Source organism: Macrobrachium nipponense, chromosome 21 (genome assembly GCF_015104395.2).
Source record: "Macrobrachium nipponense isolate FS-2020 chromosome 21, ASM1510439v2, whole genome shotgun sequence".
In the NCBI taxonomy this organism is placed as follows: Eukaryota; Metazoa; Arthropoda; class Malacostraca; order Decapoda; family Palaemonidae; genus Macrobrachium; species Macrobrachium nipponense.
This window is the reverse complement of record NC_087212.1, coordinates 70,203,665-70,226,164: the sequence shown is the minus strand read 5'-3', so window position 1 is coordinate 70,226,164 and position 22,500 is coordinate 70,203,665. Positions and strand designations below refer to the sequence as shown.

Here is a 22,500-nt window from a genome sequence, read left to right as displayed (position 1 = left end):
CGGCGTATAACCATAGAATTCTATGGTATAACTTTAATTCCAGACAGACCCTAATTTATGACACAATAATCACTAGGTTTCCGTTGAAACAAGCGACGAACGTTGGGAATTCCGAACTTTTTCCAGATGGGAAATTCCTGTTGACTTGGGAATGAAGCCTAAAATCTATGACGATATCCAAGCGCTGGGACTTATGAGGTCATTCAGCGCTGAAAAGGGCAACTGACAGTAAGAAAGGTTTTAAAGGTGTGACGTTAGGAAAACTTCGCAGTTGCAGTATGAAACAATTGCTATGAGAGGGCGGGAAGTATGATGGAAGGAGGAGGATATGAAAGGAAGAAAAGTAAAAGGAATGAAAGAGGTATCAGCTAGGGGCCAAAGGGACACCTCAAAGACCCTAAGTATTATCTGTAGTGCCCTTAAGGGGCCTGTTCACTACGTCCACAAATGAAGCGTCAACATTCTACCCCTCTCTTCTAGCAAGTACCTTCTGGGAGCGAGTTATCAAGCGCTCAAAATAAGAGCTTATCAGAGGAAGCTTCTGCTTAGTGTTAGAAAGCTTATCAGTTGACGACCCATATATTATAACGCTGGTCTCGATTTTTAGCTCATTTTTTGGAGCTGTCAAAGCCATCGTAGACCTGTGGACCTCAAATTCTCAATTAATACAATTTCCATGCCAAAGCATCTACTCAAATTTCAAATTGACTTGCCCGTAAATAGTTTTGTAGTTTACATAGAGTCTTGTAGTCTTGTTTGAGAAACTCAGGACATTTTAAAAATCTACCAGTCGGCTGCATAAAAAAGGAAGGTGTTCTTCCTTTAATTCCCCAACACAAGGGCCCCGACCCTGTCATCAAATGCAAAGACAAAGTGTTCAAATTCAAAATACTACTTTATGGACTCGAGGACCGGGTCGCATATTCCCGAACTGTAGCCTTCCCTGAAGAAAGTGGGAGGCCTTATCTTAAAAACTAACCATAGAATCTTCTTGAAAATAATCTAATTAAGTTTCTTACACCCAAATCACTAGACGATTACTAGCCTGACCTAACTTAACCCAACCTAAAAAAACCTAATCGGGGCTGGTCCAATACTAGTATACATCTCGGGAATTTGCGACAGGGTCTCCTAGTCTAGATGTCAAACTTCACTCCACAAAGTGATCAACTAGTATGAATGCAGAATTGACAAAATTCACACACGATATATTCATACATGGCGATTATATTTATTTAAACCTTTTGCAACCTTGTAGACGATCAATACCCAGAACAGCATCAACCTGCTAAAACTGAGGGGCAGCCACGCATTCCACTGAAAAACGGCACAATTCTTATACCATCTCCATATATCACTTGTAAGCTATTACATCTGAGGAACAAAAATGGCATTTGCCTACTAAGGATAGAGAACAGCCGCATATTCAGCGGAAGAAAAAAAGCATTTTTGGTTTGTATTAACCTAAAACATCAAGTATTTTTAGTTTGTATTTACCTAAAATAAAACAAATATTTTTAGTTTGTATTTACCTAAAATAAAACAAATATATTTAGTTTGTATATACCTAAAAAAACAAGTATTTTTAGTTTGTATTTACCTAAAAAAAACAAGTATTTTTAAGTTTGTATTTACCAAAAAAAACGAGTATTTTTAGTTTGTATTTGCCTAAAAAAATAAAGTATTTTTATTTGTATTTACCTAAAAAAGCAAATATTTTTAGTTTGTATTCGCCTATAAAAAATACTTTTAGTTTGTATTTAACTAGAAAATAAGTTTTTTTAGTTTGTATTTACCTAAACAAAACAAAAAATATTTCTAATTGTATTTACCAAAAAAAAGTATTTCTAGTTTGTATTTACCTAAAAAATAAGTATTTTTACCTAAAAAAAAACGTAATTTTGGTTTGTATTTCCTTACCTAAAAAAAAAGTTATTTCTAGTTTGTATTTATCCTAAAAAAACACAAGTATTTTTAGTTTGTATTTACCAACTGTAAAGTAAACTGTATACTTTTAAGCACCCATTACTTGATACAGGCCTCTTTTGAAGGGGGAGCCCTATATGGGCTCAGAGAGGTTTGCTGCCAAACCCAGGCTTAACCGCCGGGTTTGGCAGCCAATCACAGAATACCTTTATCAGCCACACTACACTCTTTAAAACATCACGGCTTCGAATGCTGCGCTCCGTAAAACCTGCATGACGGTATCTTTGCAGACTTTGCAAATGGAATCCGAACTGCGATTGCATCCAATAGAGAGACTTCACCGATACAATACACAGCTTTTCTAAACGATGTGGAACTTTCAAACGTACACTAAAGTCAGATTCCCGCATTCAATATAATCAATCTCACATCTGGGATGATCAAATCCAGACCAAATTATTCTCCTCTCGTGAATTAGATGATAAATCTATTATTTTTTTTCACAGACCTGAATAGCTTAGAAATTAACTCATCTATGGGGAACACAATATTCAGTGACGTCTATGGCACCGACTGTGAAACAAGAGAAAATAAGTGAACATCGTGGCGTACGTAGAACGATTAGATAAGATTAGTATGGTAATCTTTTATATCTCACATGTAGATAAAAAAAAAAAAAAAGCTTCAGGGAAAAGGATTTTATGTTTCTCAATTCCGTAATAAACCTCTCTCTCTCTCTCTCTCTCTCATATATATATATATATATATATATATATATATATATATATAGATATATATATATGAATAACTTGATCATGAAGTATATAAAACGTGATGCTATGTATAAATAAAGGTTTTTTTGCCACGAAGGAAAAAATGAAAAAACGAGTTAGCCGAGTACTTTCGGTCCGAATAGGACCGAAAGTACACGGCTAACTCGTTTTTTCATTTTTTTCCTTCGTGGCAAAAAACCTTTATTTATATAGTATGTATATATATATATATATATATATATATATATATATATATATATATAATATTATATATGTATGTATTATAATATACTTAGTGAGATACATACATACATACACACACACACACACACACATATATATATATATATATATATATATATATATAAATATATATATATATATATATATATATAAGACTGTACTGTTACTGACAGGAAAACTACTCATAAGACAATATTAATGCAAAAAAAAGGTAAAAAAGAAAAAAAAAAGTTCTGAGCAACGTCCCTTCGGCCTCTAGCTGGAACCCCTTTTCATTCCTTTTACTGTACCTCCATTTATATAACCTTTCTTCCACCTTGCTAGTCCTATCCACCCTCTGCTAACAATTACAGTGCAACAGCGAGGTTGTCCTCCTGTTTTGCAACTTTCAAACCTACCTACTCCCAGTCTCATTTCCAGGTAGGCTATAAACCAGCAACAGAGAGAGAGAGAGAGAGAGAGAGAGAGAGCTGATATTCCAAGTTCAGGCGGTTACGTAACGTCTCGCAAGATAACATCTCTTACCATAACGGGTAGATTATTAAGGAGGACCTCTCCCCTACATGTTACACACCTCGTAAATATGCTATCGATCTTACCTATCTTCCTTAAGTAGAGCAAGGTTCCTCGTTGGACGAGTGGTTTAAGTGCTCGCCTACCAATTCGGTAGCCCGAGTTCAATTCCCCGCTCTGCCAACTCCAGTGGAATCGGAGGAATTTGTTTCTGGTGATTAGAAATGAATTGGTTCGGATGCCACAATAAGCTGTAGGTCCCGTTGCTAGGTAACCAACTAGTTCCTAGCCACGTAAAAATATCTACTAATCCTTCGGGCCAGCCCTAGGAGAGATGTTCATCAGCTCAGTGGTCTGGTTAAACTGAGATATACTTAAGAAAAACAAATTTTGACCTACGTGCAATGTTACCAAGAACTGGCACTGACTGCGTCCTATGTTAAGACATAATTTAGAGTTAATTTATTGCAGTTATTATGGCAACACTTTGTGGATACTTATAGTTTCCCCGAACATCGAAACACTGTATTGATCTCACGGCACTGTATACATGTGTCCAGTGCAAACTGCCGCCCTACAACGACCCTGAAATAGGTAGGATTCATATTCTACCCCACCCTCTATCTCTCTCTCTCTCTTTTCACTGGTGTTCTTAAAACAAATTCCCAGTGAATTATCGAGTGCTTTAATTGCATCTCCCTTTTTCACTCTTTCATATGAACCTTTTTTAATGAATATCTTGGTACTCTGTTTTAACGTTTTTCTATAATAGATTGATTTATCATGGTTGCATCTATGCAATCTATACCCTGCTCATTCGTTGATACATATGCATTAACTATTTCTCTATAGAAAAAAAAAATCAAATTTATCAACCTAATCATATGCGCTATCCTTTTATCATCTTAACTGTTTTTTTTTTTTTTTACAAAAATAATTATAATTTCATTACTTATAATCATTATTGTTACTTTTCTCTACTTTACAATCAGTCTTTTGTAACTTTTCTGCAAGAACTGTATGTCTATTTTAATATCTTTTGTAACAATTTCTTCCTCTTGTTAAGCATCTTCATTATTAGAGAGAGAGAGAGAGAGAGAGAGAGAGAATTTAGGCCAAATACCATGCGCTGGGACCTATGAGGTCATCCCGAGCTGAAACGGAAATTGAGATTTGAAAAAGGCCTGTCAGGTGTAATAAGAGGAAAACCTCACAGTTGCACTAATAAAACAAGCAGAAATTCGCCAAAGTTTCTTCAGCGCAAACGAGTTGTCTGTACAGCGTAAATCAAGGCCACCGAAAAAAGATCTATCTTACGGTGGTCTCGGGATAAAGCTGCATGAGCCGTGACCCATGAAACTTTAACCACGGCCCGGTGTTGGCCTGTCCTATGTCGTTGCCAGACGCATGATTATGGCTGACTTTAACCTTAAATTAAATAAAAATCACTGAGGCTAGAGGGCTGCAATTTGGCATGGTTGATAATTGGATAGTTTTCTTCTACAGTCAACAAACTGTTTGGAGAGGGTGGAAAGTAAGATGGAAGAAAGCAAACCTTACTGTCAATCATTTCCTGACCCCTGGTTTCATTCAATATCTAACTGACCACATTGCAATACACATTCCAATAAATGTGATCACTATATGAATCTTTCTCCCGTAAATTATTTCGTAACGAATCAATTCCTGCCATCCAATTATTCATTGGTTATTACCCTACAAATGCCTTTCCAATGTGATCAAGTTTTTATCGGAAAATGCCTTTCCAATACAAGCGTTCAATGTGATCAAGTCCTTACCATTCAATATTAAACATCCGTTCTTAGGACAAGTTGATTCATTGCCCGACACGGAGAGCTCTCTCTCTCTCTAATAAATCAATCATTTTGTTATTCCCGTATTAATATTCCGGTGTTACATTTGTATAAGGGATTTCGGCATTTTATTCTTTCATTGCACTTTTCCCGGATTGTCCGATTCTTTCCAATCAATGGATACGCCAATTCTAAGGTCTTCGAGTAAGATAACTTACGTTCCTATCGACAATTTTCCAATGAACGTAGTCTATATTTTTTCTTTGTTGGCATTTGTCAACGATTAGGTATTTGCCATCGTTTCTCCAGTGAGTGATAGTTTCTATCCTACGTAATACAATCACATGATATGCTACGCTACTGATTTCTTGATTCGTCATCCGCTTTTTTTTTAACAATGTCTTTACCATCATCAATACAGGGTGTCCATAAAGTCCCAGTACCATTCTGAGTAATACATACTTGTAATGGTACTGGGACTTTATGGACACCCTGCATGTCAAATGAATGCACTTGTTGCCAAATCGACCTTTTCTTAAAATATGTTTCAAGAACATATTTTGAGACATTAAATAAATGCCTTTAAGATTCCTATTATTAGGGTTGAGTTGAGGACTCGTCATTCGAATCAAAATAATATGAAGGATTATGGGCATATATAACGTACATACATATGACTTGTGGCAAAACAAAAACTGTTGCTATGCTGCATAATTTATTTCCTAGACGATAACTATGTCATCCTTTACTGGCTTCTATATTAGAATGAAGCTCCATCGTAAATCTAGTGTTCTTGCTTTGCAAGAAGCCATGTCACCTTTGGAATGATAAAAATAGCAACAGTTATTGTTTATCCATAACGATTTCAGCCTAGATTAGCACTTGAACGAATATGAATTAATATATATGTAAATAAAAAAAAATATATATATATATATATATATATATATATATATATATATATATATATATATATATATATCGGGCTACAAATGTCCTCTAATGTCTAATTCACTCTACCTCGGAATTAATATATTGTCATGTGTGTTAACCGAGGGGGAAATTTTTAGTCGATGAGAAATTCGTCGGGTTATGGGAGCGAACCATCTAACCAACAAATTCAGGACGCAGAGTGAAGCATTTAGACCAAACAGTCCTTGATTCGATGGTTCGCGCCGTGAGCCAACGAATTTCTTATCAACTAAAAAAATTTCGTCTCGGTTAATATATATGACAATATATCAATTCCAAGGTAGAGCGAATTAGATATTAAAGGACATTTGTAGCTCGATGTATGTATATGAATCACGTTAATGTGACATGACTCATATATATATATATATATATATATATATATATATATATATATATATATATATATATATATATATATAGACAAAATCCACGAAGAAAAGTGTGTGTGTGTGTGTATGTATGTATGTAGGTATGTATGTATGTATATATATATATATATATATATATATATATACATATAATAGTATATTTATATATAATATATATATGTTACATAAAAGAGGAATATATCAATATATTTTAAATACCATTGTAATGTGATGTGCTATGAGTTTCTTAGAATTTTGAGAGTCATCATTTAACTTCCCTAGAGACAGAGTGTTTGAGGTGACGAGCTTAGGAATGCTGACATGTCTTTTTGAGTGGCGGGCATGTCCTGTTGCTGTGAGCGCTTGATACAGAGGTGCTTTGTGAATCTAGTTTTGGGCAGTTCTTGGGTGTGGACATTGTAAGTGAGTTCGTACGTGCGTGCAAGCCTTTTCCTACATAATGAGATGTAGCATTATCAAGATGGATAGATCTGTGCAAGAGAGGCGAGGAGCCAAGATGGCTTCTGCAAAGTATCTTTTAAGAAGTGATAGTGCATATTGTGTTGAATGGGTAAGCATATTTACTTTTGGCCAAAGATGTGGCTGGATTGTATTTGAATATTTATTTCAGAGATGTTATATTTCATATGATCTTTGATGTTAATCTTATGCATATCGAAGTGTTCTCCTGTCTTCTAACAGGCAATTCTGGGGATAAAAGGGGACTGATCTGGAGAAAGGGGAACTGATCTGAGGCAAGGGGTATTGAATATGGTGACTTAATTGGTGAAGTGACTATATGGACTGTGCCTAATGTTATGGCTAAACTAATGTTAGTTGTTTGATTAATTAGTGAGCGTTATCCGAGTTATTTGGACTTTGGGTTTAACACTTCATTTAATCATTCTGTTAAGAACCTGAGTTAATTTAGCTAATACTTTGCTTTTAAATAAATGCATATTTTTGTAAGTTCCATGTCTGATTTGGTTGCCTTAGATAATGGAGAGAGAGAGAGAGAGAGAGAGAGAGAGAGAGAGAGAGAGAGAGAGGTGTGCTACCAGTTGCTTTAGATGCACGATCCATCACTACCTTTAAAATAGGAGAACGAGATTTTTGAATCTCGTTATATATATATATATATATATATATATATATATATATATATATATATATATATATATATATAGACAAAATCCACGAAGAAAAGTGAAACAAAGGAGTACCGCTGCAAGGCCTTTCGACTTCTCGTCCTTTACTAAGCAGACTGCTCAGTAGAGGACGAGAAATCGAAAGACCTCGCAACAATACTCTATTTTTTAACTGTCCTTTGTGGATTTTCTCTTTATTTACATATTCATCACATTTCATACATTCGAGATTCAGTTTTATATATATATATATATAATATATATATATATATATATATCAAAATGTTCTGTTACAACAAAATTCCATCTAATAAAAGGAGCCCATAAAAACGCCAGAATATAAAGAGAAAATACTATATTTCAGAGACCGCTGTCTCCCTCTTCGGGTATATGATGAGAGAAGTAAATAAATATTTATATATATATAATATATATATATATATATATATAGTATATATATATATATATATATATATATATATATTATATAATATATAAAGTATAAATGGCAAATAATTTATTATAACATTATATGTAATCTCAAAATAAATATTATCTTTTACTGCCCACCTACTTTGGGTGTTTTAAGTCAATCATGCTTCTGTATTGTTTACTGAAAATGTAATTGAAGCATGAAGTGGATGAAATTCACGTGGTAAAATCTACATTAACTGAGAATATCTGTGGTGTCATATTTGATTCAGTGGTCCACCACGACGTTTGCACCACCTTCTTTGTAGCAATCAAGTCACCGTTTCATGCATGCCTGACCCAGGGTATCTAGACCGTGGCCTGACTCAGGGTATCTAGACCGTGGCCTGACCCCCCAAGGTCTATAGAATACCAGGTCAACCCAACAGCGACCAAAAATTTACCCTCTCATGCGCAGGTAAACATTTGGTCGGATTATGACGTCAGATAGGCCTAGGCCCGATTAAAAGTCACTGTTTATGGCAGAGTCTGCGTACGGGCTGCTCGGTGAGCAAGAGCCCGTGCTGACACAAGGTCAGCTTAATCAAAAACAACAACAGAGTCTGCCATTTGTTTGTAAACAAAGATAGTGGTCTTCCTGGTACCTATTGTAAACTGGTAAATTAAAACTGTTCATTACAAAATGTTCAAGTGAAGTGACAGCAATTATGCAGTAGATACCGAGGCCTTGTTTCAGACTTCTGACTTGATGTAACCCCACAATTAAAAAAATAAATAAATAAATAAAAAAACATCAGCTGGTGTGAGATCAGGTGAAAGGAGCTCCCCGCTCACCTGCACTCACACTATGATTTTTTCTTGCCGAGTTCCATCTAGTCGAAAGTCTATAGAACAAGGCCTTGGGATCTACCAGCGCTTGAAGAACGCATCAGACACTCTCATATGCATCAGTGATTCCCGTTTTTTTTTATTTATTTATTTTTTTTTTTTTTACAGACTTGCCGTCACATCACTTGAATATTTTGTAATGCACATAATTTACCAGTTTATAATAGGTACCACGAAGAGCTTTGCATTGAACACCATCTTTGTTTACAAACAAATGGCAGACTCTGTTGTTGTTTTTGATTAAGCTTACCTTGTGTCAGCACGGGCTCTTTCTCACCGAGCAGCCCGTAAGCAGACTCGGCCATAAACAGTGGCTTTAAATCCGGCCCATGCCTTTCTGACGTCATAACCCGACCAAATGTTCACCTGCGCAGAGGATAAGTTTTAGGTCGCTGGTGGGTTGACCTGGTATTCTATAGACCTTGGGTCAGGCATGCGTGAAACGGTGGCTCAATTGCTGCAAACAAGGTGGCGCGCAGGTCAAGGTGCGCCACTGACTTATCGATGAACATTCCCAATCAAAGATGGCACCACAGACATTCTCAGTTAGGATAGATTTTCCCATATGAATTTCATCCACTTTATGTTTCAATTAAATTTTCAATAAACAATACAAAAGCATGCGTGACCTTTGACACATTCGTATATATTAACTGAATCCACAGGAAATGTGTGTAAAGAACTAAAGGAATGTAGTACACCCCTGAACCACTATGCAACAATGAGCTGAAATCCTCGACAAATACCTATTCACTAAAATGGACTTTTTTGGATTTGAAATTCTGGACAGATCATACTGTAAGCATCTTAAAGTTTATCTTGAATTTTACTTTCTTCGTATTTTTATTCCTTCAAGAGGAAGCTTTTCGCTTACAAAATCAATATGTTAACACGTCAATTGGCATAGCCTAAGGGTTAACTCCACAGTCAAGACTTTTATTACTCTAGTGCCATTTCCTGTATATCAGGAATTCTTGGTTTTACTCAATAACAACCATTCAATATAATTAAATGATATTTCTTTTACACTCTCGTCAACGGTCATGCACAATGAGACAGTCTTGCTATCTACTGCAGGGAAAGTACAAAATAAATTAATAAATCAATCAATAAATAAAACTAATAAAAAGTATTACAACGAAATACATTTTTTCTTAAGGTACAAGTAAAGGACAATAAAAATGATAAGCAAAAAATAAATAAATAAAAATAATAAAGAAATATTCCAACGAAAAACAATTTTTCTTAAGGTACAAGTAAAGCACAATAAAAATGATAAGCAAAATGAAAGATAACTGATTTAAAGAAAACCATAAAAACAAATAATAAAGAATATCAAATCAGAGAGGCAAGTGAAGGAGAAAATTGAAAGCTTACCATCAGAGTCTAAAAGTGAGCTGCCAAGTGGAGCTAACCAAGATCAATAATCATTAGGGAATAGACAACACCTACTCACTTGATATTAAATTCACCCCTAACGCATTACATTAATCTACCGATACAATACCAATGAACTATTGATTACCAAAACGGGGAACAGCAAACGATGCAAGCAGAATGCAATACTAAATTTAGTCAAGCAAATGCAGCAGTTCAACTCTTTCGACGATTAACAGAAAATTTAAAATTTTAAACAGTTTTTATCCACTGTCACAAAATGACCAAGAGTAACTTGCAGTTGTAATATGGACAGCTTTTAAATTCCACAGTTCACAACCTAGTCACAATGAAGTAAAACGGCATGAAATTAAGTACACCGAAGTGGTTCGTTCTTTCAGAAAGATGAAGGCCATGAAGGATCCTCAACTGCCTCACATCACTCAACACAACTTCTGACACCCACAACAAACGACACTTCAATTTTGGAGTGTTTCAGTGATACCATTACTGGAGTTCCCCCTTTTTTGGCCTTTGATCAAAACCTTCCTCTGCAGGCTTGGTTCCAACAGACCACTACGAATGTACTTGTAGGCAGTATGGCTCCCAACAGGACCCAAGGACAGGAAACGCCTGGTTAGCAGCCCGAAGCAAACATGGATTCCCTTTCAAATTGTGGACACAGGGAGCTGGGGACGCCATCTACATTGAATGACTTGAGACGGGATCACCCATACTAGCCCTCTTTCTCACCAAATCTGTCATTTTACTTCAAGATGGATGACTAATCCAGTGTTTTTTGTGGGTGCCTGAAGGCAGGCACAATTATTGTTGAGGATTATTGCCATATCAAGGTCTGGCCGTACCCTGGCTGACCCCCACAGACCTAGGAAGATGATGACACACGAGTATCTTACATTGCCTGAGGCTTCAGAACTCATTTAGAAACCTGTTACAGTTTCATCAGGTCATCCTAATGGTTAATTATTGACCTCACACCTGATTTGTACACTCAGCTTCAACGTTTTGACGAGAAATTTTGAGAAACCAGCATGTGTTTGCAGATCATGACTACATTAACGAATGTGGCAAGTTAATCACACCTTGGCCTCAACTCAAATATCTCACTGAAGTCCTGATCTCTCCTCTGTGCGCTGGTTCGAGTCCACGGGAGGACAAAATTATTACTAACTAAGAAATTCCCCTTCGATTGACCGATTGATTGTGTATTATATCTGGCGTCACAACATCTGGGTAATTGACACCGAAATAAATTAAATAGAAAAAATTAAATTTTTGATAAATTTCATATAAAAATATCTATAAATATATTATACAAAAATTTTGTTCATATATATAAGTTCTTACATAGAAAATCTATGTATAATTTAAATTTGGTTGAGGCGGCCCGCCTCCCTCATAAAAATGTATTACTGCTCTATATTACAATCCTTTCCAAGAATTGTAGCTAGGATAAAATTACCTACTCTGCCACGATCCCAAGACAGGAACCTATGTCTCAAATTCCCAAGTCTGTGACATTCAACCAGCAAATGTCTCACAGTCAAGGGCACAGTACAGTTCTCGCAAAACGGAGGATTTTCACGAGACATCAAGAACCCATGAGTGAGTCTTGTATGTTCAATCCTCAATCTGCACAACATCGTTTCCTGTCTCCTTGGCATATACGGATATGACCAAGGAGACACTGATGACGTGATACTACGCATTTTTTTATTATTTAAAATATCCTCCCACTGGGACTGCCAACATTTTTTAATTCTCTGACCTACTAGAGGATACAAATCCCGATATGTTAGTAGGCATCTTATGGGTTCTGGAGAGCTGACCGCAGACTTTGCAAGTTGGTCAGCTTTCTCATTCCCAGCCACCCCAACATGGGAAGGAACCCAACAGAACTTTATTTCTTTCCCTCTTCTTTTTAGTAAAAGCAGCCATTCCACTATATCTAAAATCAGAGGGTTTAAAGGGTTAAAAGATTCCAGCGACTGAAGAACACTTCTTGAGTCACAATATATAATAAAATTACTTTCATTCAGAATTAAAACTTCCTTTAAAGCCTTCGGTTAACATATGTAAAAATATATTTATTCCGAGGTAGAGCGAATTGGATATTAATGAACATTAGAACATTTGTAGCTTAACGCATGTATATGAATCACGGTTGTGATAAAAATTCATGTATGTACTATGTATTTCTCTGTATATATATATAGATATATTATACTAATATATATATAATAGATATATATTATACAAATACATACATACATACATATAATATATATTATATATATAATCACACTAATATTATGTATGTATTAATATTTATACATTACAGTAAACAAAAAAAATAAAAAGGTAAAATGACGAAAAAAAGGAAAAAGGTCCATTTACAGTACATACATATATACATTACATACACAACGCCTTACATTCATACCTACATACGCACATACATATTCCAACAAGAAGCAACTGCTTTAGTGGTATCAATACTTTGCAGGAATTTTCACACCGTTGGAGTTGTATGTATGTATGTATGTAAATAAATAAATAAATATATATATATATATATATATATATATATATATACATATATATAATATATATATATATATATATATATATATATATATATATATACTACACACACACATTTAATATATATATATATATATATATATATATATATATATATATATAGTAAAACAATATAATTCAATATATTACTATCAAATGAATTATTTTACAATATATAACCATATTTGTCCAAAATAAATGTTACAATTATAAAATTCATATCCAGCATCTATTTTTTTATGATTTCATAAAATCATATTCGTCCACAATAATTATTCCAATCATAATAGAATATTGTTATTATTTACAACAAATTATGTTTTTAATTCTATAAAATCATATTTGCCCACTTTTGAAACTGGCGAAAAATTATGATTTATGAAAAAAGTTGCATTTACGCTACATGAGTAATCATGATAGATGATAGTGTATAAAATACAAATATCTAATTATACATGAGAGAGAGAGAGAGAGAGAGAGAGAGAGAGAGAGAGAGAGAGAGAGAGAGAGAGAGTGGTTTTTCAGTAAATCGCTGGCAACTCGACAAAATAACCTTTTAGTATTTCTATTATGAACGCCCCCATAGGTTATTATTATTATTATTTATTATTATTATTATTATTAATTATTATTATGTTATTATTTTTTAATTATTATTTTTTTTTTTTTTTATTTTTTTTTTTTTTTTTATTATTATTATTTTTATATTTTTATTATTTTATTATTATTATTATTATTATTATTATTTATTACCGTACAAATAAATTACCGTAGAAAAGCAGACGAAAGCCTTGTTGCAAACGGGTGGCATATGCAGTTAAAAAATAAGCGAAATTTTGCAACGACGAAGGAACGAACATTTGAGACTTTTAAACCATGCAATCGTGGCATCACTGATAGGGTACCACTTGCTGGGAAACTTATCCGTGATAACATTTGAGTACTCTTGAACTATAACAGTAATGAGAGATATCAATCTGTCCTCACTAAAGACAGATATTACCACTAGATATCGGCATGACGTAATGGAAAGGAAGAATTTGACGTATCAAGCTGATTTTAGTTGACGATACCTGCGCTGTCTAGACGAGCAGTGGGGCACTTTCGGTCATTCCGTGCTGAAGGCAGTGAAAGAGGAGCTCCAGAAAATAAGAGAGATGACGTAGGAGGTCAGGAAGGAGGGACGGGGGAAAACTATACGTAGTTACAAGAATCATTATCAGTGAGAGAGGTTGGACAGCAAAACTGATGAAAGGAAGTGTAAATGGAGGTTCAGTAAACGGCTAAAAAATAATTGCAACCGTGAAGCTAAGTGCACCACGTGACGTGTACTGATAGTACTACTCCGCTATGGAGGTTTGCAGCATATGACTCCATTCTCAACATTTTTGAAGTCCTTATCTTTAACGAAACAGTATACTTCACGTGGAAATAATGAGAGACAGATCTATAGGAAATCAAACTATACAGAAAATCATCAACACGGCCTTTTCACTCTTAAGTGAATGGATTCATAACCCCCTTAAAATGCCTGCCTATCATAATGCATCATGGTCTAAACATCTACAAAATTCATTCCTGAACGTATTTCTCTTTTTTAAAAAAATGCATTACAACGGCAATGCAATTTCTGTAATCTGAAATCAAGACCGCTTCACTGCGTTAGGAGAAACTACCCTTTGTTCGATGGGTATTTTTCAATAATAACAAGAGTGCAAAGAAATCAAGTCAAAACTGATAATAAAATGGAACATAATTGTGAGGAACAAATGAGGCTCAAATCAAAACAATGTTTCGGAAAATTCCGACGCTGGGGGTAACATCCAAAGGAAAACGAAGCAAAGCAGAAACGGATGAAAGAAATGTAATACTGCCAGAGAACAAAGATAAATCCAAACGCAATCTCGCTAACCACTAAAACTCGATGACTCAACCCAGAAGGAAAACAAAGGACAAAAGCTTACAAAGACCTTGCATATACGTAAAATTCAGATCAATAAGCATAAAGTTCCCATTAACAAGAACGTTTAAAAGTCAGAGAGAAAAAACAAAACTGTATAAAAAATCATTTAGTATCTTAATGGGAACAAGCACTTAATCCAATGTATAGGCCTAGTTACGGTACTCTATCTTTAGCATTACTTAGTTAGATAATGCTGTAATTGCAAGATAAAAGGCATATCGATTACACAGTGCGGTCTCGGCTGGTTGAAGAGACCAGCAGTCCATGCAAAGCCTCTTATCCACTTTTAAACTGGGATGATGTAAACGGCTTAGCCTAAATCATCATCGTACCGTACGTCTAGTACGACATCTAGTGGCTTGAGTATGAACCATTAATAACAGACTGACATGCAACACTACAGCCGATTAAAAGGAGACCTCTCAATATTTAAATGAATTTTGTATTGCATTTAAACCACAGCGCTGAATCATGATTATTTCATGTAACAATAACAACTGAATATACATTTCATTTAGCTGTTCTATTTAGGTACATCTCATCAAGGGAGTAATGACGATAAAGTAGGTATAAATAGCCAGTTTTGGAGGATGTCAATCTACATCAGTACTGATAACAAGATTCACAGCATTTCAGCAAGAAATAAATCCCATTTATCTTACTTATGATGCAAGCACGATCTCAGTCAGGACAATGTTTAACATTTATAAACAAGACACGAGAACAAATTGTAATCGAATACTGATGGTCATGATACTATGAACTAAAGTTATCAAATTCTTTGTAACCACCAAGTTACGATATACTAGACTTAAGAGTAAATGGTTCTAGTTTGGCTTTATGACAAATTGGGTTTGAGTGATACAAGAGCTGCCGTCGCATTAGTCAACAAGGTCGAATAACTCCTCCATTTTATGCAGAGAAACAGACCAAAATGTCACGGGAGCAAAAATAGTTACTGTCAGGTCATGTTGCTTAAGCATGAAAACGGACGTCTTAGGGCGCACATTCAGAGAGGGATAAATGACAAGATTCCGTTTAGCACTATTTACAAACACCGCTGCCAACTTTCTGCAAAGGGTAACTGGCGAATATGTAAGTGTGACTTCTCCCGACTGCTCACATTCTTGGAATGAACCATATAACTTCCGACAGCATTTGATTACTTTTGATTCATTACCCATGCGTTACATTTTTATTCATTTCTTTTATGATTTGCAAAGTTGATTCTGATAGCAGGAAACCCCGCTATTTCAGCAGAGTATAGTAAGTTTTTGGCAGTACGCAGACAACGCAAACGTAAGCGATCTGTCACTGAACAATCTGTGGTCAGCTACGTTCGTTTAGCTGACTAACTTTTTCCCATAAGGAAATGAAAACTTGATTCCTGACGAATGTCAGACTTGGCGAGAAGGCAAGTTGCTGAAAAGCAAGATGAGCTAGCATTAACAATGTTAAGGATATGTATGGTTCTTCTACATCAATATATGAATATATGCAAAATACGAATGTTACACACACACACACACACACACACACACACACACACAGAGAGAGGAGAGAGAGAGACCGATAGAGAGAGAGAGAGAGAGAGAGAGAGGAGAGAGAGAGAGAGAGAGAGAGAGGTCGTCAGCAAAGCCATATACACCGAAGGGAGCGGCCCCGACATTCAAGGTAGCCCAAGAATTATTAATGAAATGCCCACGTGTGGACAGAAAAAGAGGACAGTACACTACCTGTCACAGTGGCGGGATGGGTCAATAACAGCACCAGGAGAAATAGAAAGACGTCTTGAATATGAGATGAGGGGGATAGTTCGATTAATATATGAGAAACTAAAGAGGACACGCCAGTACTCATGAATGAATTCACAGTCTTTCGAGTGGAAACACTAATAAAGGCACATAGCAGATGAAAAACACCACTGGTCTGACACCTCGTTTCCTAAGTGAATTGCTTTGCAGAATTAGGGATGAGGAAGGAATGTCTGATGCTTAGGAACTATATACAGTTCACAGCTGAGGTATCAAAGAAAGGTGACCTGATTGAATATGACAACTATTGAAGAACTGCACTCGTGTTGGTTTATTCAAATTCAGTATCCTTACTATCAACAACGTGGAGGAAGAAACTGGCAAAATGCTTCGAGACGAACCAAGTAGATTTAGATCAAATATTTCTGTTAAGACTTGTGTAAAGATGTGTGTGGAAGTTAAAAATCTCTTCTGATGGCTCTGTTTATTACCGAAACGGCTTTAACAGCTCTCTAAGACCAATATTATTCAAGATCGAAATTACCCATTAGCCATTAACCAAATAGATGCAAAGTTAATGCTGATGGGACTTGTCAAGTTCGAATATTTGGAAATCAGACTGAAACTGCATTAGAAAATACCATTATACATACTTTTTTCACGTTCTGTTTTGCTTCGAGGACATAAATCAGGGCATAACAAAGAAACCACAAAGTACCATTATACATGACACACGTTCTGTTTTGCTATAAGAACATAAATCAAGGCATAACAAAGAAACCATATCTCAAAGAATTAGTCGAGCTATGAATAAAGCTCTAAGAAAGGTGTTGGGAATTTGGCGACAAGAAGTTAAAAATACCTTAAAATAAATCACATTAGGTTGCACGTGTAGATGAAGAAAAAGGTTGAAACGGAGATGGTTTGGACATGTCCTTAGCACCGAACGTGATAGTGTCAGGTAGACTCCTGTGGAGTACACCAGAAGCGTTGGAGGACCCAGTTACTTGGATAAATACTATGAGAAGAGAAGCTGAAAACGAGTGGAGATTTGTGGAAGCTAAAGCACAGGGAAGACATGGCTTACTGGGTTTAAGTCGACTGCTACCCATATACCAAACCAGAAAGTCATTGATTCCTATCCTGGTCATGATACGTGCACTTAAATATAATTCCTCGTGGTTGTAAGTTATTCATATGCTAAAGTGAAATCAATATTAATCGGTTACGTGTAGCTTGAAAAGTATTAAGATGACACGTGCAAAATTTTAGGAAACACAAACATAGGTACACATACACATACATACATATATATATATATATATATATATATATATATAATATATATATATATATATTATATATATACATATATATATATATACATATATATATTACATAATATATAAATGCATATGCATTATATATACTGTCTATACATAGTTTATACATTATATATGATTATATTATACACACACACACACACACTATATATATATATATATATATATATATATATATATATATATATATATATATATATATATATATATATATATATATATATATATATATATATATATATATACACGTGTTTGTGTGTGTACTATCATGAATAACTTACTTAAACTAAAGATCCATAAGGGTAAAACAAAATGTCAAAAACATTAACGTGTTTCCAAGCAGATCAAAAGAATTTGAACATTACGTCTAGCAGGAATTCGCACTGGAGAAAAAGTCGGTATAAAAGTACAACTCGTGGTGTAAAAGTGCGAGAGGCTCCCAGGTAAAAATAACTCCCTTACATAGGGGGCGGTATGCATACGCCCCCATCTTCAGCCACCATCGCATCCCATTACCCATATACGTATATACGCTACTCCCAGTCTCCCCCCTACCCTAGCCCCACGCCCCTTCTTCCTATCATTCCCTTTCCAACTGTCCCTCTCTCTTTCTCTCTCACACACACACACACGCTCCACCCTTATCTCATTAGACCTCTCCTCACTTCTCTTCTACCGGCTCATTCTCTCCTCTCACATAAGTAACGTCACATTAACTAACATGACACCGTGTCAAGATACCTAGTCCTAATTGCCATGTAGTTCATAGAACATTTTATGCAGTAGATGCATGGCATTAAAATCGACGAGAATAATTGCGTGGAAATATATAAAACACGCTTATCGGGTTATTTGGCGAACGGACAAAATATTCGATGATGATTTTGCAGCGTTTTTTCGCAAGGTATAGTATAGGAAAAAGTGTTCAATCATTGATCATGATAAGGTCATATAAGTATGATTGATATATAGTGTATTTGTGTGTTCTTGCTATTTACAGTTTCACTCTCAAAATTATAAAAACTGCTTAGTATTAGTCACTTGGACCACACAAACCCTCCTTGTCTGAATCATTCTTTCTTCTTACCTTCTAAATCATGATCCCACGATGCACTTCCGCTACTAGGCTATAGTGTCTAATAAATATTGTCACTACTACATTTTATCCACACAATTAAATAATCATTCACTTCACCAATTCCACTGAACCTTCACCATACCCATGCATCACTTGCACACTGCTCACTCACCGGTCACACTCCCATGACGCTATACGTATTATCTCACGTGCTATCCCAGCCTCTTAACTGTCTTCATTAAACACTCCACAATCAGTATCTTAAGAATTCTCACATTTACTCCAACCCTTGAACCTCTTACATCATTCACCACTAACCCTCTTCTATCCTCCATCTTCAGCTCCAACTGAACTGGAACTTCAACTCTCCATTTACACCTTTTATATGATGATGATTATAACAATAACAACAATAATATTACTGTGGAATAAATCGGCAGAATTCAGCAAAATAATCTTTTATATTATCTTTTCTATTTTTCTTATTACTAGCTTCTATGGCTCAGCAATACTTCTTAATAACTGGCTAATAATAATAATAATAATAATAATAATAATAATAATAATAATAATAATAATAATAATAATAACACAACAACAACAGGGTAATTCTACACATCAACTCCACAGTGTTATGTCCATTACAGTTTAAAAAACAATAAAATATATATTGATTTACCTAGTAGTGTGTATAAAAATATGACAAACCACTTAAAAGCATTTAGTTGGTTACACACATTATACAACACCTTTATGTCTAACAATGGGGTGCATCTTAACCTAACCTAATCTAAGGCACCTGGTGCCATCTGATCATGAGGGCGCAACCCTCTAACCTAACCCAGTACAATGGAAATTATAACCTAATTTAGATTGCTAGGTCTGGACAAACCTCTCCCATAACCTGACCCAGAGGGACCACAAATTATAATCAATATTTGCTTGCTTACATGCCTGGGCTTAACCTACTAGACCATAAAACTAGTCTATGGTTTCCCACTGTGGTCACCCAATGGTTAAAATTAGCTGGCTCTTGCAGTATGCTAAACAACCACTCACAACAGACACGAGAAATACACTACAGTACAATGGTGCTTTAGTTTCTCAAAAACACAAAATTCAAAACACTATCACCCATGGTCGAATGATGGCAAACTGGATGTGCTTTCAAAGTGTTCCACAACTTCTTGCACATTGTTTGAGGACTGATAGCTATTTGTAGGACTGTAATGGGACTGATAGCTATTTGTAGCACTGTAATGGGACTGCTAGCTATTTGTAGCACTATAATGGTTAAGTTACTTTTCAGGCAATAAAAAAATTCACAATGCCCTAGATAAGTTCCTGGTTGTTTTCTGGTGCATCCAAAATTCCTCCACCTGTTATATTCAGTTTAACAATGGCTTCCTTAGATGTAATAATTATCAGTGGTCAGTGTATAAACTTCATCAATTCAAATCCAATCCAAGACACAAAGCAATTGTGTTCCAGGAATGAATACCTCTCCCCCATAACTACTCAGGTTTTCCCAACTTGAGTTAATTACTGGGATTGGGACAAATGGGATAGATGCATGTGTTTTGGTTGCACCTCCCAACCTTAATGTCAGGAATATACTATATGTACTACTAAGGGGGAGACAAGGGTTGGCTCCATAGCTAGTAAAGATCAAGTTAGCAAGGGTTAGGCTGGGATGAACTTCTGTATTTTATATAAAGATTTATGGTGTTCCAGGTCTGGTTAAGGAGGAGGACATCTCATGGGCAAAATGCCCCCTCAGTCAAGTAAAACCCAATGCCCTAAGTCAGGTTATGCCATGGAAGATATAGTTTGATTGTGTCTTTATCATTTACTTTTATGATTTCCCGTGCTCTAGGTGTGGTAGATGTGGTCAGGTAAGACTTATGGTAAAATTTTACTTTCAGCTATGATCATATTTCTGAGTTACAAATATGATTTTCTATTTTAGTGTTTTGGGTATTTATGACATTCATTTTAGCAGCAAATTTGTAGTTCTCGAATTACTGGACCCTTTATGTCCTACAATTATGGGGACCACAGTGAGAGACCAGGGTTTTTTTGGGGTGGGGGGAAAACACAAAGCAAGTGAAATGCAGAGGTGCACTTCCACTTTGAATATGTTCAATAAGAAGAATCAGAACTTGCAGAACACCGTGGGAATGTTTGAATATAACTCTGTATTTCACTTGTGTATTTTCCCCCATCCAGAAACTAGGTTTACCACTAGGATCACCCATAAACTGTAGTTCATAAGAGGGTCCAGTATCTGTAAAACTAGTAAATTACTTAATGAAATTAATATAAAAAACATTCTAAATGCACATTTAAAAACCTTTTGGTGACTTTTTGCAACAGTTAAAATATTGCAAAGAGCAAGAGTTATAAATCTGCCCCAAAGAAACCAAGACAGAGAACTAAACCTGTTTTATATATATATTATATATATATATATATATATATATATATATATATATATATATATATATAAAATCCCACAATCCCACTTAATTGGTTAAAGTCTGAACAAACGAAGCAACCGGGTTTCAACATTGTCCACATACCAACATTTCCTCATGAAAATATAAACGATGAAGATACAGTAGCCATTCTAACCCATTATCCACCAGAACAAAGAAACATCAAAACACAAAGAACTAGGAAAAATCTGAGTGTTTAACAATACTCATTCATACATATCTCAAAAACAGTATATTTTCAACAGATTTGGGTATGAAGAATACAGCTAAAAATAGGTAAGAAAAAAATAAAGAAATAAACTCTTGCACTGAGAAATGGAATTGAAGCAAAGCAGTACAACACAGGTAGCAGTCTAGGTTAGGTTATGTTAGGTTACGTTGGGGATATAAGGTAAAGATGGGTCTATACTGTATTTAATGGACCTTTTGGCATCTTTGTACTTTATAATGTCTTAAGATTGATACTCATATCAGACAATGTGTCTTACGACTGATACTCATAACAGACATAAAAGTGACTCATTTTAGATCATTACTCTTGTGAAATGAAGTTAATGAACTCGTTTGTGGTCACCACCTCACCCGCCCACAGCCTCAACCAACTCCCCCTCCGGGCCCCGTACACAAAAGCCTTGGTTTCCCAATGGACTTCCCTCAAAATCTGAAAGTGTAACAAAAAACTAACAATATGGTTATGGAATGCATAAAATATGAGATAAGACATCCCAAAATATAGTGTTCACATAGGCCTACCTACCTACAGCAGAGAAAATACAGCAGCCTTTTTTTTTTTTTTTTTTTTT

At 35.2% G+C, this 22,500-nt stretch overlaps 1 protein-coding gene across 5 annotated transcripts in view; it reads right to left on the bottom strand.

Annotated features, from left to right (window-relative positions):
• The window catches only part of LOC135198155 (uncharacterized), a 52,256-nt gene that overhangs the window by 15,447 nt on the left and 14,309 nt on the right, over positions 1 to 22,500 (bottom strand). The window contains exon 1 of one of the 5 annotated variants that reach the window (XM_064225647.1): positions 19,209 to 19,380. The exons of 3 other annotated variants lie outside the window; for them this stretch is intronic. The gene's annotated coding sequence lies outside the window, so the exon portion shown is untranslated. Of the gene's footprint in view, positions 1 to 2,434; positions 2,501 to 19,208; positions 19,381 to 22,500 lie in introns of those variants that run through there. One more of the 5 variants, XM_064225649.1, reaches the window with a different exon arrangement.